Source organism: Petaurus breviceps, unplaced genomic scaffold (genome assembly GCF_028583685.1).
Source record: "Petaurus breviceps papuanus isolate PSGF00001 unplaced genomic scaffold, PetGlider_PUasm1.0 80, whole genome shotgun sequence".
NCBI classification, from domain to species: domain Eukaryota; kingdom Metazoa; phylum Chordata; class Mammalia; order Diprotodontia; family Petauridae; genus Petaurus; species Petaurus breviceps.
In genome coordinates, this window is record NW_027186540.1 from 9,621,756 (window position 1) to 9,638,973 (window position 17,218).

The following is a 17,218-nucleotide window of genomic DNA, read 5'->3' on the forward strand; positions in this document are numbered from 1 at the left end:
CCCATTATGTAATACATAGTTGTACTTAATAAGTGATTCCTGATTGATTAATATACTACTGGAGGAATTCAGTCATATCAACATTGACATTCTCATTATACATGAGACCAAAATACAAAATTAAGTTCATAGGATCATAGATTTAGATTTGAAAGGTACCTTAGAGGTTATATAGCCCAACATTTTCATTATAGAGGTAAAGAACTGAAGTCCATGGTCACTCATATTGTAAGCACCATAACTTTGAATCAAACTTACATTCTTTAATTTCAAATCCATCACTTTTTCATAGCATCACACTGCTTTGAAGGGAAGTTGGAGGAGGGAAATGAATTATCCTGAAGGAGAAAGTGAATTTGAAGACTAAGAAATTGACATGAACGAGTGTTCAAGTAGAAGGCTAATAGAAAGAGAACAGCAAATGACTTATGTAATGAGAAGAGTCATTTTAAGATGAGTTTGTAAGTCAAGATAAGATGTTACATGAAGATAGGAATCCTTTATTTTACTTAAAATATCTTGAAGAATGTCACTCTATGAGAAATAACCCATGAATGCATATCAAGTGGGATGACCATTGTTGACGGTCATATGGTTATTCTTGTGGAAATGATTATTTACATGAATAAATTCCTTCAGTATACTGTGTGTGTATGTTGGGGGGGGGAGGAGGGAGAGATGGCAAATGAGGAATGCAAAATGGGGAAGATGGGACTTAGCAGGGTGGAGTCAAGACAGCAGAATAGAGAAAGCCCTCAGCTGAGCTCTTCCAAACATTCCCCTCCAAACAATTTTTGAATATCAGTTCGAATCGAATTCTGGAGACATAGAGCCAACAAAAGGCTAGAGTGAGATGATCTTGCAGCCTAAGATAACTTAAGAGGTTAGAAAAGAGAGATTTGTGACACAGGCATGGAGGCTAACCTAAAGCTCACATAGATGAAAGAGAAGTGATGGGACAATGTTGTGACAAAATAGTAGCAACTTCAGGAGTTCTCAAGCGAGGGATAGTAAGGGGACCTTACAACTCATCAGAAAGAGATGACAGGGGACCTTTGTACAAACACTGTACACAGTTACTGTTTGGAAACTCCATTGCCTCTACCCAATTCTGGGTAATAGTTCACAGGCATAGAGGAGCACTTTCAATCAAGAGGGAATAGAAGATTTGACGGCCTGTTTCTCTTTTGGTCACAAGGCATCAGGGATGATGAGGAACAGTATTGTTTCTGGTTCCAAAGGCACAGGGGCCCTGAGGGGCAATATTGACTGCATTCTCAAGGGATCAGGGGCCCTTCCTATTTGAACACCAGAGTACAGATCAGGAGAACAGTGACTATACCTTTGCCCAGATGACACCAACTTGGAAGCACTGCAAAATTTAAGACATCAAGAATTAGCTCTAAAAGAGCAGTGAAACAAATCCTGTAGTTTGAAATAGTGCCCCTACCTTGCCTACTGGGAAAATAGCCCAACTTAAAATATAAAGTTCAAAATTAAGAAATAGTATAGAAAAATGAGCAAATACCAAAAACAAACAAAAACAACTGGGCCATAAAAAGCTACTCTGGTAGCAGGGAACATCAAGAAACAATCTCAGAAAACAGTAGTAAAGTCAAAATAGCTACAAGCAAAGGATCAAGGAAAAATGTGAATTAGGCAGAAGACTAAAAAGAATTCTTGGAAGAACTAATATGATTTTCCAAACCAGATAGAAATGGTGGAGGAAAATAAGTAGATAAATGAAAACAAATGAAGAAATTATGAAAAGACATTTAAGAACTTGGTAAAAGATGAATAAAAATACTGAAGAAAATAATAGCATAAAAACCCAAATTGACCAAATGCAAAAAGAGGTAAACAAAATTGAACTATAAAAATATCCTTATAAGGAAAAGTTGGTCAAATGGAAATAGAGGTGTGAAAATCTACTGAAGAAAATAATTTCTTAAAAAATTAGAATTTGGCAAGTGGATGCTAATCACAAGTATAAGACATCAGGAAAAGAAGTCAAAAACTTTAAAAAGTACAGGAAAATTGATATAACTTGTCAGAAAAAATGTAGAAAATAGATCAAGGAAATGTATTTAAGAATTGTTGCATTATCTGAAAGGCATATGAAAGAAAGAGGATAGAAATCATACTACAAGAAATCATGAAGGGAAACTGTACCAATATGTCTGAACCAGAAGGTAAAATAGAAATCCAAAGAATATACCACTCACCTCCTGAAAGAGATCCCAAAGTGAAAACTCCTAGGAATATCATAGTCAAATTCCAGATTTCCCAGGTTGAAGAGAAAATACTCCAAACAGTAAGAAAAACAAACAAACACACACACATATTCTAATACCATGGAGTCAAAGTCAGATCACAAAATTTATCACCCAATATGTTAAAGGACTAGAGGGCTTAGAGTTCAATATTGTAGATGGAAAAAGAGCTTGGATTACAACCAAGAATAATCTACCCAGGAAGAATGACTATAATCCTTCAGGGGGTAAAATGGGTATTTAATGAAATAGAGGACTTTCAAGCATTCCTGATGAAAATGCTAGAGCCGAATACAAAATTTGTTTTTCTTTTTTTAATTAAATTTTATGTTTATTTTTAGTTTACATCTTTCATTTCCACAGGATTTTGAGTTACAAATTTTCTCCACATCTTTCACCTACCCAGCACCCCAACCAGTAATTCCACTGAATACCCCCTCCCCCAATCTGCTCTCTCCTATATCTTCCCTCATATCCCCTCTGACTTTCCAGTAGGGCAAGATGGATCTCTATGCCCCAGTGACTGTATATATTATTTCCCAGCTGCATTATATATATGTATATATATGTGTATATATATATATATACATATATATATATATACATATATATATATATAAGCATTTGATTTTAAAACTTTGAATTGCAGATTCTTTCCCTTCCTTGCTCCTCACCCACCCTTACTGAGAAGATAATCAATTCAATATAGGTTGTACATGTGTATCTATGCAAAACATTTCCATAGTGGACATATTGTGAAAGACTGAATATATTTCCCTCCATCCTATCCCACCCCCTCCACTTGTTCTATTCTCTACTTTGACCCTGTCCCTTTTCAAAAGTGTATGCTTCCAACTTCTATCCCACCCAACCTGCCCTCCCCTCCATCATCCCCCCTTTCATCCCCTTCCCCCCTACTCTCCTGTAGGGTGAGATACCCTATTTAGTGTGTATGTCATTCCCTCCCTAAGCCAAATTCAATGAGATTAAGGTTGATTCATTACCTTTTGCCTTCCTGTTCTTCCCCTTCATTGCAACAGTTTTCCCTTGCCTCTTCTATATGAGATAATTTACCCCATTCTGTCTCTCCCCATCTCCTCTCATTATATTCCTCTCTCACCTCTCAATTTCATCTTTTTAGTATCATCCCTTTCTATTCAACTGGTCCTGTGCTCTTTTCTATGTATACCTGTATATACACACACACACACACACACACACACTCACATACATATTCATATGCCCATATTCCATCCTATATAGACATATAAATGCATGTATACATATACACATTTGTATTCCCTTCAACTATTCTCATCCTGAGACAAATTTCATACATTATATTTACCTTTTTTCCATGTAGGAATTTAAATAATTCGACTTTGATAAGTGCCTTATGATTTCTTTTCCCTGTTTAGCTTCTCATGCTTCTTTTGCTCCTTGTATCTGAATGTCAAATTTTCTATTCAACTCTGGTTTTTTCATCATGAATGTTTGATAATTCTCTATTCCATTGAATGACCATATTTTCCCCTGAAATATGATACTCAGTTTTTCTGGGAAGGTGATTCTTGGTTTTAATCCCAGCTCCTTGGACCTCCGGAATATAATATTCCAAGCCCATGAATCTCTCAGTATAGAAGCTGCCAGATCCTGTGTTATCCTCATTGTGTTTTCACAGCATTCAAGTTGTTTATTCCTGGCTGTTGGTAATATTTTCTCCTTGATCTTGGAACTTGTTATAGGAATGTAAATTTTTAAGATCTTCCCTGCCCCTAGGTTAAGTGCACCTGAAGACTTTGGTGAGAGGCTTGTTTTTCAGGAATTCCCACACCTTGGTGCTTTGTGATTGGGCAGTGGGTCAAGAGAGTTGTTACATTCTCTGACCCAGGAGAAGGCTATATAATCCTTGATGTGAGGCTTTGCTTTGGGGCTCACTTTGAGAAGTGTTGTGTGATTTGACCACATGAAACTCTGGGCAGCTGTTAAGAGCTCCCCAGCTTTGAAAACCTAGATGTTGATGCTCCCCTCTCTGCTAACTGTAATTTGGTATGCATGTAATGGTTGGACAGTTGGAGGTCTGTCTACTTGAAATGTTTGTCTGTATACTCTGAAGTCCAGGGTGCTGGCTTTTCCCCCTGAACTAGGTAAATGATATATTTGATTGATTAAAGCAAGATTGTTAGCCCATTTTGAGTTGCTTTCCTTTAGAAAAGCAGATCTAAGAACCTATGTTGGCAGCCACCCTGGGGATGCTGGGGTGCTTTCCACTACAAGGCATCAGGAACAGGATCTGCAGAGTAAAAGGAAAGTAAGGGGGCTGGGACAATTGTTTGTTTCCCAGTTGTTGTAGCTGTGACTCCATGGAGTCATGCAACAGGAGAGAAGAAAGGCCAGCATGCTGACTTTACTGAGCTGAGAGTAGGAATGGTGAGTTGCCTACATCAGGACCTTGGCAGAAGCCAGGAGCAGCTGCCTCCTGCAGGAGGAGAAGGAACCAAGGAATTTGGAATTCAGCCACAGGACTAGATAAGCACTATGAGGTAAGGCAGGAATACTGAATGTGTTTTCTTGCTGCATCCCACAGATTGTGACCCAGGGGGAGGATGGACTTGGGTCTATAGTGGGTGGGGTAAAGGGCTATGGACCCCCAAGGACCCCACCCTATTGGTTTTGTTGCCCAACTGTCTATCAGGAATTGGAAGCAGGGGCTGTAGCTGTGTGAGGGGAAGGACACCCGCCTCCCCCCAAGAGAAATTTATTTGGACATTTTTTTGTTTTGGATTGAAGAGATGCAGTACTTTGTGTTTGGTTAAGGCCCTGGGGCCACTTTGGTAATGGCTTGTTAACTCTTGTACCTTGCTAATTCAAATGTAAATTGTCTATGCTATAGGCATAAAAGATCTTGGGGCCAGATGTTATAGAAATGTAAATTTTTAAGATCTTCCCTGCCCCTAGATTAAGTGCACCTGGAGCCTGTTGTGGGAGGCTTGTTTTTCAGGAATGCCCATACCTTGGTGCTTTGTGATTGGGCAGTGGGTCAAGAGAGTTGTTACATTCTCTGACCAGGAGAAGGCTATATAATCCCTGATGTGAGACTTTGTTTTTGGGCTCACTTTGAGAAGTGTTGTGTGATTTGACCAGATGAAACTCTGGGCAGCTGTTGAGATCCCCCCAGCTTTGAAAACCCAGATGTTGATACTCCCCTCTCTGGTAACTGTGATTTGGTATGGATGTAATGGTTGGACAGTCAGAGGCTTGTCAACTTGAAATGTTTCTGTTTGTATACTCTGAAGTTTGGGGTACTGACTTTTCCCCTTGAACTAGGTAAATGATGTATTTGAGTTGCTTTCCTTCAGAAAAGCAGATCTAAGAACCTGTGTTGGCAGCCACGCTGTGGATGCTGGAATTATTGCCACTACAGAACTCCAAACCTTGCTATAATATTCCTAGGAGTTTTCTTTTTGGGATCTTTTTGGGGAGGTGATCAGTGGATTCTTTCAACATCTGTTTTGTCCTCTGGTTCTAAAACAGCAGGGCAATTTTCTTTGAGAATTTCTTGAAGGACAATTTCTAGGCTCCTCTTTTGATCATGGCTTTTAAATTATCTCTCCTGGATCTATTTTCCAGGTCAGTTATTTTTCCAGTGAAATATTTCTCATTTCCTTCTATGTTTTTATTTGTTTAGATTTTTTTAATATTATCTTGATTTCTCATAAAGTCACTAGCATCCATTTGCTCCAATCTAATTCTGAAGAAATTATTCTCTTCAGTTAGCTTTTGAGATTCTTTTTCCATCAGGTAAATTCATCTTTTTAAGGTATTCTTCTCCTCATTAGCTTTTTGAGCCTCTTTTGCCATTTCAATTGATCTATTTTTTTAAAAAGTTATTTTCTTCAGTCAGGCTGTTGACTCTTTTTTCCTGATTTTCTTGCATCATTATCATTTCTCTTCCCAATATTTCCTCCACTTCTCTTATTTGGTTTTCAAAATCCTTCTTAAGCTCCTCTATGTCCTGTAACCTACTCATATTTTTCTTGGAACCTTTTGGTGAAGGAGTTCTGACTTTGTTGTCTTCCTCCTGCTCTATGCCTTGATCCTTTTTGTCCCCAAAAAAGGAATCCAAAGTCATGCCACTGTGTTTGCCCCACTTCTCACACTTGCTCATGTTGCCACTCAACCACTTGTCTCTTGAGCTTTTTTCCAGAGAACTTTATTTTCAGAGAGGAGAGCTGTGTCACAAATCACTTTGGTTTTCTCAACTGCCAGAGTTATTAGTTGGTTGCCCTCTTAAAAGACTCCACTGGCTCTAGCACACTGGTCATGCACTGCAGGACCTCCACACAGCACAGGGATCCAGATCCAAGTAGATTAAAGCAAGAGTGATTACCCCTCAGACTGGTTGTTTTGTCCCCCTACAATCTGCAGTCCAGGAGCTCTGAAACAGCCATGCAGCAATGGCATCTCAACCTCTTCTCCCTCTGGGGGCAGAGGCTGGACATCACTCCTGGACACCCTGTTCCCAGAGTCCACTGACCTCTCATTTTGTCTTTGGCATTTATAGGTTGTTAATTCTTGAAACTGCCACAGCTGCTGGTGATTCACTCTCCCAGTATCCATCTAGCTGAGGCTGGTCAGGCCACCCTCAGGCTAAACCCTTGGACTCATGAGTGGCTGGGCTTCACTCCCAGTGAGCTGCACTGAACCCTTCCTGCCAGCCTGTTGGGCTGTCTTCAGCAGGAGGTTAGTTTCTCCCTGTCATTTTGTGGGTTTTGTAGCTCTAAAGTTTGTTTAGAGTCATATTTTTACATGTATTGGAGGAGGTAGAAGCAGGAGCCCTGCAGAAGTCCTGTTTCTACTCCACCATCTTGTTTCAGTACCCCACAAAATTTGTTTTTCTAATACAAGACTCAAGAGGGGGAAAAAAAGGTAATTAATGAAAGAGAAATCCTAAGTGATACAATAAGGTTAAATTGCATACTTTCCTATAATGGAAGATAACATATATATCTTCTAAGAACTGTATCCTCATTAGGTCAGATATAATGATACTACATAGAGAGTACAAGAGCAAGTCAATTATATTGGAATGAAGTTAAAAAATGGATGGGTGAGAAAAAGGGATCCTATGAGAGGAGGAAGGGATAGGAAAAAAAGAGGAGAATAATCTCACATAAAAGGTGTGCACAGAAGAGCTTTTACATTGAAGGGAAAATGATAGAGGGTGTCAGGGAAAGCTTGAACTTCTGTCACATGTAAATTGTTTCAGAGGAAAAGAAAACATATACATACTCAATTGGGTATAGACACCTATCAAATCAAACAGGAAAATAGTAGAGAAAGGGAATGAGAAAACAATTGGAGGATAATAGAAAGGGTGGATAAAGAAAAGCAGTGGCCAGAAGCAAAACAGACTTTTGAGGAGGGGCAGAATAAAAAAAGAAAGAAGGATAAATAGAAGAACATGGGATGTAGGGAAATGAACAGTTACTATTCATAACTGAACGTTAAAGGGCTGAAGTCCCTCAAAATAGAATTGGATTGCAGGGTGGATTAGAAACCAGATTCCAAGAATATGTGGTTTGTAAGAAATACACTTGAAACAAAAAGAAACACATAGTTAAAATAAGGAGCTCAAGAAAAATCTGTCATGCTTTGCCCGAAGTAAAAAATGCAGAGGTAGCAATCATGGTCTCAGACGAAGAGTAATGAAAAATAGAATAATTAAAATAGATAAGCAGGGAAACTAGATCTTAATAAAAAGAAACAATAGACAATGAAGTTATATCAATACTAAACCTATATGCACCAAATGAATTACAAGAGAAAATACACAATAAAAAAAAACTAGTGGGAGACCTCAACTTTCCACTCTTATGGCTATAAAAATCTGGCAATATCATAAATAGGAAAGAAATCAAGGATTTCATTATAACCTTATAAAAGTTAGAAATGACAATTATTGTGGCTGTTCAGTCGTTTAGTTGTGTCTGAATCTTTATGAACCCATGGACCATACTGTTCATGAGGTTTTCAATGGAAAGATACTGAAGTAATTTGCCATTTCCTTATCCACTGGATAAAGGTAGAGAGAGATTAAGGGACTTGCCCAAGATCATACATCTAATTGTCTGAGACCAGATTTGAACTCAGTTCTTCCTGATTACAGAGCTCTTCCTCTACCACTGAGATATCTAACAGACCGTTAGATGTGATAGAATTCTGGGTAAAACAGAATGGGATTACTTTTGAGTATACCTTTTTTCAGCTGTACATGAAACCTTTACAAAAACTGGTCATACAATAAGGCACAAAACCTCACGGATAATTGAAGAAAAGGGGGGTGGAGTCAAGATGGTGGAATAGAAAGAGGACTTCTCCAAGGCTCCAGCACCCACCTCCTCCAATTCATGTTAAAGGGGACTCCGAACAAACCTTGGAGCTACAGAATACACAAAATTACACAGAGAAGGTAACCTCCTGTTGAGGAGAGGGCGGGAGGCTGGCAGGAATTGGCCAGTGCAGCACTCAGGGAGCTGAGCCCAGCCCCACACTAGCTGGAGGTTTGTAGCCCCAGGGTAGGCCTGACCAACCACTGGATGGAGGGATTGAAGAGCACCATCAGCTGTGGTGGTTTCCAGAATTATCAACACATAGATGCAAGGACAAAATAAGAGGTAAGTACAGTGTGGACTCTGGGATCCAGTAGTTGGGAGTGCCATTGGTCTTTTTCCCTGGAGTGAGAAGCCATTGCAGCCGTGCAGCTGCTGCCATGTGGCAGCTTCAGCTCCTGGCCTGTAGACTGTAGGGGGACCAAGTGACCAGTCTGAGGGATAAGTGCTCTTGCTTTAACCTGCTTGGATCTGGATTGCAGTTTAGGGTGGAAGTCCTGGGGTGTGCAACCAGCTTGCCAGAGCATGTGGAGGCTTCAGAGATGGCACCCGACTAATATCTCTGGCATCTGAGAAAACCTCAGCATTTTGGACAAAACTCCCCTGTCTGGAGCAGAGTTCTACCATGGCAAAAAGCCCAGAGGTCAAGTGATTGAGTGGCAATATGAGCAGGCAAAGGGAGCAAAATAAACAGAGCGACCCAACATTACACTCCTATTTTGGTGATTAAAAGGATCAAAGCATGGAACAGGAGGAAGACAGTGAAGTCAGAACTCCTACACCAAAAGCTTCAAAGAAAAATACAAGCTGTTTAAAGGCCATAGAGGACCTTAAGAAGCAAATAAAAGTAGTAGAGGGCAAATTGGGAAGAGAAATGAGAATGAGGCAAGAAAATTATGGAATGAGAGATAATAGTCTGACTGAAGGAAATAAAACCTTAAAAAATAGACTAACTCAAATGGTAAAAAAGGCTCAAAAATGCAATGAGGAGAACATCTTAAAAAGCTGAATGTGCCAGATGGAAAAAGAATCTCAAAAGGTCACTGAGGAGAATCATTCCTTCAGAATTAGATTGGAGCAAATGGAAGCTAATGACTTTATGAGAAATCAACATGCTGTTAAGGAGATCCAACCAAATGAAAGAATAGGAGGCAATGTGAAATATCTCCTTGGAAAAACCACTGACCTGGAAAATAGATCCAGGAGAGATAATTTAAAAATTAGTGGACTATCTGAAAGCCATGATCAAAGAAAGAACCTAGAAATCATCCTCCAAGAAATTCTCAAGGAAAACAGCCCTGATATTTTAGAACCAGAGGGAAAAATAGAGATAGAAAGAATCCACTGATCACCTCCTGAAAAAGATCCCCCCTGCAAAAAAACAAAACAAAAAAAACCTCCTATGAATATTATAGTCAGGTTCCAGAATTCCTATATTAAGGAGAAAATATTATAGCTAGCCAGGAAGAAAAATTTGAATATTTTGGAAACACAATCAGGATAACACAGAATCTTCTAGCTTCTACACTGAGGGATCAAAGGGGTTAGAATACGATATTCTGGAGGTCAAAGAAACCAGGGTTAAAACCAAGAATCACCTACCCAGCAAAACTGAGTATCATGTTTCAGGGGAAAATATGGTCATTCAGTGGAATAGAGGACTTTCAAGTATTCTTGATGAAAAAACCAGAGTTGAATAGAAAATATTACATTCAGATATTGGAAGCGAGAGAAGCTCGAGAGGGTAAACAGGGAAAAGAAATCATAAGGAACCTATCAAAGTTGAACTATTTACATTCCTACATGGAATGACTATAATTGAAACTGATGAAACTTTTTTCAGTATGAGAATAGTTGAAGGGAATAGAAATACATATTTTTTATTGGAGTGTATATGGGTGTATAAATACATATGTGAATGTGTATATAAATATGTTTACAGGTATACCTAGATAGAGGGCACAGGACCAATTTAAGAGGAAGGGATCGTACTTAAAAGGTGAAATTAAGAGGTGAGAGAGAAATATAATGAGAGGAGATGTGGAGAGACAGAATGGGGTAAGTTATCTCATATAGAAGAGGCAAGGGAAAATGGTTACAATAGAGGGGAAAACAGGAGGGCAAAATGGAATGGGTCAACCTTATTCACATTGAATTTGGCTCAGGGAGGGAATGACAAACACACTACATAGGGTATCTCACCCTACAGGAGAGTAGGAGGGAAGGGGATGAGAGGGGGGGTGATGAATGGAGGATAGGCTGGGGGGAGGGAATTTGGAAGCACACACTTTTGAAAAGGGACAGGTTAAAGTACAGAATAGAACAAGTGGGAGGGTGGGATAGGAGGGAGGGAAATATAGTCAGTGTTTTACAATATATCTACTATTTGAATTTTTGCATAGCTACACATGTACAACCTATACTGAAATGCTTATCTTCATAGTAAGGGTCGGTGACAAGGGAGGAAAGGAATGAATCTGGAATTCAAAGTTTTAAAATCAAATGTTATATGTGTGTATATATACTATTATTAATACTATTTTACATGTAATTGGGAAATAAGATATCCAGGTACTAGGGCATAGAGATCCACCATGCACTACTTGAAAAATCAGAGGGGATATGGGAGAAAATATGGGAGAGAACAGATTGAAGGAGGGGATAACCAGTGGGACTGCTATTTTGGGGCAGTGGGTAGGGGAAAAATGGGGAAAATTTTTACAACTCAAAATCTGGCGGAAATGAATTATTTAAACCAGAAATTAATAAAGCATTTGAAAAAAAACTAATTGAAGAAAAACCTAAAATATTAAATGTACCCCTTTTGCATGATAATGCAATAAAATTATATTCAATAAAAGGATATAGAGGAACATATTAACACTTAATTGGAAATTAAATAATATAATACCCAAAAATATGAGTAGATAAAAAAAATCATAGAAAAAATTTATAATTTCATTAAAGAAAATTACAGCATTGAGATAATGTTCCAAACATTTTTAGTATGTAGCCAAAGCAGTGATTGGGGGGGAAATTTGCATCTGTAAATGCACAAATCCAAAAGAGAGAAATAGCAGATCAATGTATTGGACATCTAATTAAAAATTAGAAAATAATGCATAAAAATTCCTAATTGAACACCAAAATTGAAACTCTGAAAATCAAAAGAGAGATTAATAAAAAGTAAGAAAAATATATATGAAAATATAAAAATTAAACTATTGTAATAGGATTTTATGAAAAAAAAATGACAAACCATTGGTTGATTTGGTTTTAGATAAAGAAAGAAAACTAAATTACTAACATCAAAAATAAAGGAAGTCAATGCAAAACCAATGAAAATAAAATTAAAGAAATTAGTAGGAGTAATTTTGCCTGATTGTATACCATGAAAATGGACAATATAAGTGAAATGGATGAATATTTACAAAACAAACTGCTCAGTTTGCTAGAACAGGAAATGTAAAACTGAAATAACTATCCTAGAAAAACATTTGATATGACATGAATGTGTTCTCTAAGAAAAAATTTGCAGGAGTAAATGGATTTAGAAATGAATTCCACCAAATACCAAAGAGACAAATAATCCGAATGCTATATTATTTGTAGAAAAAAAAAGATAAAATATTCCTAGCAAATTTCTTTTTTTCTGACATGAACATGGTCTTGGTGCCTAAATCAGGGAGAGCAAAAACAGAGAAAGATAATTATAGACCAATTTCCTTAATGAATATCAATGAAAACATTTCAAATAAAATACTAACAAGAAAATTACAATAATATATCACAAAGATTATACCCTATAACTAGGTGAGATTTATATCAGGAATTCAGGACTGGTTCAATATTGGAAAAACATCAGCATATTCACCACATTAATAACAAAAAGAACAAATATTACATGATTGTATCAATAGGTATAGAAAACTCATTCCTATCAAAAAGACTAGAAAGTGGGGGGAAGAGTCAAAATTGCAGAGTAAAATAGGGATTTGCTTGAGCTCACTCACAAACCCCTCCAAATACCTGTAAAAATGATTCTAAATAAATTCTAGAGTTGCAGAACACTCACAATGACATAGTGAAACACAGCTCCAGCCCAAGATAGACTGGAAGGCTGACAGGAAGGGTATATTGCACCAGCCTGGTAGTAGAGCACAGATCATGTGCACCTGGCATAGATAGGGACAAATCATGCCTCAGGCAACTGAATTGCTGGCAGCTGTGGTGATTTTCAGACGTTTCAAACCATAAATGCCAAGAACGGTATGGAAGATCAGTGGAGGAACTATGTGGGACTTGGGTAAAATAAGAGTGTGCATTCTGGCCCCAGTTGCAGGGCAGCAAAGGTGGTGACTGTGGTGGTGACAGCAGCAGCAGTAGCTGTTGCTATTTCTGGAACTCTGGACCCACAGATGTTGGGATTTCCAGTGTCTGATACAAAACCCCTGAAGGCTGGGAGAGTACACCCACCCTCACACACGCACACACACACATACACACCCTCACAACACCCCCACACACACACACACACTGGAAGAAGAGTCCTACCTTGACAAAGAGTTAGAAAGTAAAACATTTGGCTGGGGAAATGATTAGTGTAAACAAAAGTAAGACAATAGAATCTTACTTTGGTAAAAAGAAGACCAAAACATGTAACAAGAAGAAGACAAGAAAGTCAAAACTCCTACATAAAAAACCTCCAAGAAAAATATGAATTGATTGCAAACCATGGAAGAGCCCAAAAAGAATTTTGAAGAATTCCTTAAAAGCAATTTTGGCCAAATGGAAAAGGTGGTGCAAAAGCTCACTGAAGAAAATAATTCCTTAAAAATTAGAATGGAGAGGAATCTAGGTGGTGCAGGGCATACAGCACTGGCCCTGGAGTCAGGAGGACCTGAGTTCAAATCCGGCCTCAGATACTTAACACAAAAAAACTAGCTGTGGGACCTGGGGCAAGTCACTTTACCTCAACTGCCCTACCCTTCCCCCTCCAAAAGAAAAGGAAAAAAAGTATTAGAATGGAGAACATGGAAGCTAATGACTTTATGAGAAATTGAGAAATTATAAAACAGAATCAAAAGAATGAAAAAAAAGGGAAGACTGTGAAATATCTTACTGGAAAAACCATGAAATCTGAAAGCCATGATAACAGAAAACAAAACAAAAGAAAAAAAAAGCCTAGACATCATCTTTCAAGAAATTATCAAGGAGTCTCTCAAGATGGCAGACAAAAAGCCACCCAAGGAAAAGAAGGTCAAAAAGGGAAAAAAAAGGGAACAAAAAGGAAGATGTAGCTGAAAAGGTCAAAAACCCTCGAAAGCATTGCAGTCGGAACCCAGTCCTGGCCCAAGGGATTGGTAGATACTCCAGGTCTGCAATGTATTCCCAGAGAGCCATGTACAAGCAGAAATACGCTGCCCCAAAAACCCAGATTGAAAGGAAGAAGAAAGAAAAAGTGCCTGCTACTATCTCAAAGCCTGTTGGTGGCGACAAGAATGGAGGAACTCGAGTGGTAAATATTCGCAAAATGCCTAGGTATTACCCTACTGAGGATGTGCCTAGAAAGCTGCTAAGTCATGGCAAAAAGCCCTTTAGCCAGCATGTGAGGAGACTCCCAGCTAGCATCAAGCCAGGTACCGTTCTCATCATGCTCACTGGCCGCCACAGGGGCAAGCGAGTGGTTTTCTTGAAGCAACTGGCTAGTGCCTTCCTACTGGTGACTGGACCCCTGACCATCAACTGTGTCCCTCTGAGAAGGACCCATCAGAAATTTGTTATTGCCACTTCTACCCGGGTTAACCTTTCAGGTGTGAAAATTCCAAATCATCTTACTGATGCTTACTTCAAGAAGAAGAGGCTCCGTAAACCTAGACACCAAGAAGGAGAGATTTTTGACACAGAAAAAGAGAAATACGAGATTACAGAGCAGCGCAAGGCTGATCAGAAAACAGTAGATTCTCAGATCCTACCCCAAATCAAGAAAATTGCTCAGCTCCATGGCTACCTGCATTCTGTCTTCTCTCTCTCCAATGGAGTTTATCCTCACAAACTGGTATTTTAAATGCCTTTTTTTTTTTTTTTTGCAGAGAACACTTATTAAAATATTTGCAATAGCAAAAAAAAAAAATTATCAAGGAAAACTGCCCTGATATTATAGAACTAAAGTGTGAAGTAGAAATGGTAAGAATCCACCAATTGTCTCTTGAAAGAGATCCCAAAAGGAAAATTTCTAAGAATATTGTAGCCAAGTTCCAGAGTTCCCAGGTCAAGGAGAAAATATTGCAAACAACCAGAAAGAAACAATCTGAGTACTATGGAAATAAAATCAGGATAATACAAGATCTAGCAGCTTCTACATTAAGGAATAAAAAGGCTTGTATTATGATAATCCAGAGGTCAGAAGAGCTAGGATTAAAACCAAGAATCACCTACCCAGCAACACTAACTATAATGCTTTAGGGGGAAAATGGTTATTCAATGAAATAGAGGACTTTCAAGCATTCTCAATGAAAAGACCAGAGCTGAATAGGAAATTTATTTGACTTTCAAATACAAGACTCAAGGGAATTGTGAAAAGGTAAACAGGGAAGATAAATTGTAACAAACTCATTAAAGTTGAACTTTTTACATTCCTACATGGAAAGATATTTGTAGCTCATAAGATGTTCCTTAGAATTAGGGTAATTGGAGAAGATAGAGAGATGATAGATAGATAGATGATAGATAGATAGATAGATAGATAGATAGATAGATAGATAGATAGATAGATAGATAGATGGGACAGGATGAGTTTAATATAAAGGGATGCTATCTAAAAATAAAATTAAGAGGTGAGAGGAATATATTGGGAGAAGGAGAAAGGGAGAGAGAATGGGGCAAATTATCTCACATAAAAGAGACAAAAAAGAGATTTCACAAAGGAGGGGGAAAAGGGGGAGGTGAAAGGGAATGAGTTATCCTTACTCTCATCATATTTGGCTTAAGGGGGAAATAACACACACACACACTCAATTGTGTATCTTACCCTTCAGGAAAGTAAGGTGGGAAGGAAATAAAGGGGGGAGGGATGATAGAAGGGAGGGCAGATTTGGAGAGGGGATTGTTAGAAGCAAATACTTTTGAAAAGGGACAGGGTCAAAGGAAAATAATGAATAAGTGAGGGCAGGATTGAGGGAGATATAGTTAGTCTTTCACAACATAACTATTATGGAAGTGTTTTGCATAACTACACATGTAAAACTTATATTGAATTGCTTGTTTTCTCAATGAGAGTGAGTAGGGAGAAAAAAAGGTAGAGAATTTGTAGCTCAAAGTTTTAAAAACAAATGTTAATAACTGCTGTTTTTACATGCAACTAGGAAAGAAGATATATAAGCAATGGCATAGAAAAATCTATCTCTCCTTCTAAGAAAATAAGGGGTAACGGGATAAAAGGGTGGGTGTGGCAGAAGGGAGGGTAGACTGGGGAGAGGGGTAATCAGAATCCACAGCACCTTGGAGTAGGGAGGAGGGGAGAGATGGGGAGAAAATTTGGAACTCAAAATCTTGTGGAAATGAATGCTGAAAATTAAAAATAAATAAATAAATTTTGAAAAGAGTAGAAAGCATAGGAATTGGGGCAGCCAGGTAGTGCAGCGAGTAAGAGCACTGGCTCCAGGGTCAGGATGACTTGGAGATCGAATCCCAAGCTCAGACACTTAGCACCCACCCAGAAACACCTGGCTGTGTAAACTTAAGCAAGTTACTTAACCTGAATTGCTTAGGGGTAGCCAGGTGGCTCAGCGAGTAAGAGCACTGGCTCGTGTTGGAATGACCTGGAGATCGAATCCCGGGCTCAGACACTCAGCATCACACCCAGAAATAACTGGCCGTGTAACCTTGAGCAAGTTACTTAACCCCGATTGCATAAAAAAAAAAGTAAGCATAGGAATAAATGGAATTTTCTGAAAATGATAAGTAGTATCTATCTATCAGAAGCAAGCATTAATTGTAGTTGTTGGAATAAACTTGTAGCCTTCAAAATGAGATATGAGATAACGGGTGAAGTAAGGATGTTCATTATCAAATCTATCATGCAACATTGTATTAGTAATGCTTGTAATAGCAATTAGACAAGAAAAATAAATTGTAAGAATAAAAATAGATAATGAAGAAAAAAATAATCACTCTTAAAATAATATGATGGTATATATACTTAGGGAATTAAAAACTGATTGATTTAACAATTTTAGCAATGTTACAGAATATAAACACACATAGATTATCAATACATCTATATACTACCAACAAAGCCCATAGGAAGAGATAGAAAGATACATTTCATTTAAAGTAACTGCAGACAATATAAAACACTTGGAAATGTAACTGTCAAGACAAACATAAATATTATATGAACACAAATACATAACACTTTACCCCTAAATAAAGACAGATCTAAACAGCTGGACAAATAGTAATGGATCATGTGTAGGCTGAACCAGTGTAATAAAAATTATACATCTAAGTTAATATACCTATTCAGCGCAATACCACTCAAAGTACCAAAGA

At 38.1% G+C, this 17,218-nt stretch overlaps 1 pseudogene; it reads left to right on the forward strand.

Annotated features, from left to right (window-relative positions):
* Window positions 1-13,891: 13,891 nt before the first annotated feature.
* LOC138176015 (large ribosomal subunit protein eL6-like) lies at window positions 13,892-14,733 on the forward strand (annotated as a pseudogene).
* Window positions 14,734-17,218: the final 2,485 nt, after the last annotated feature.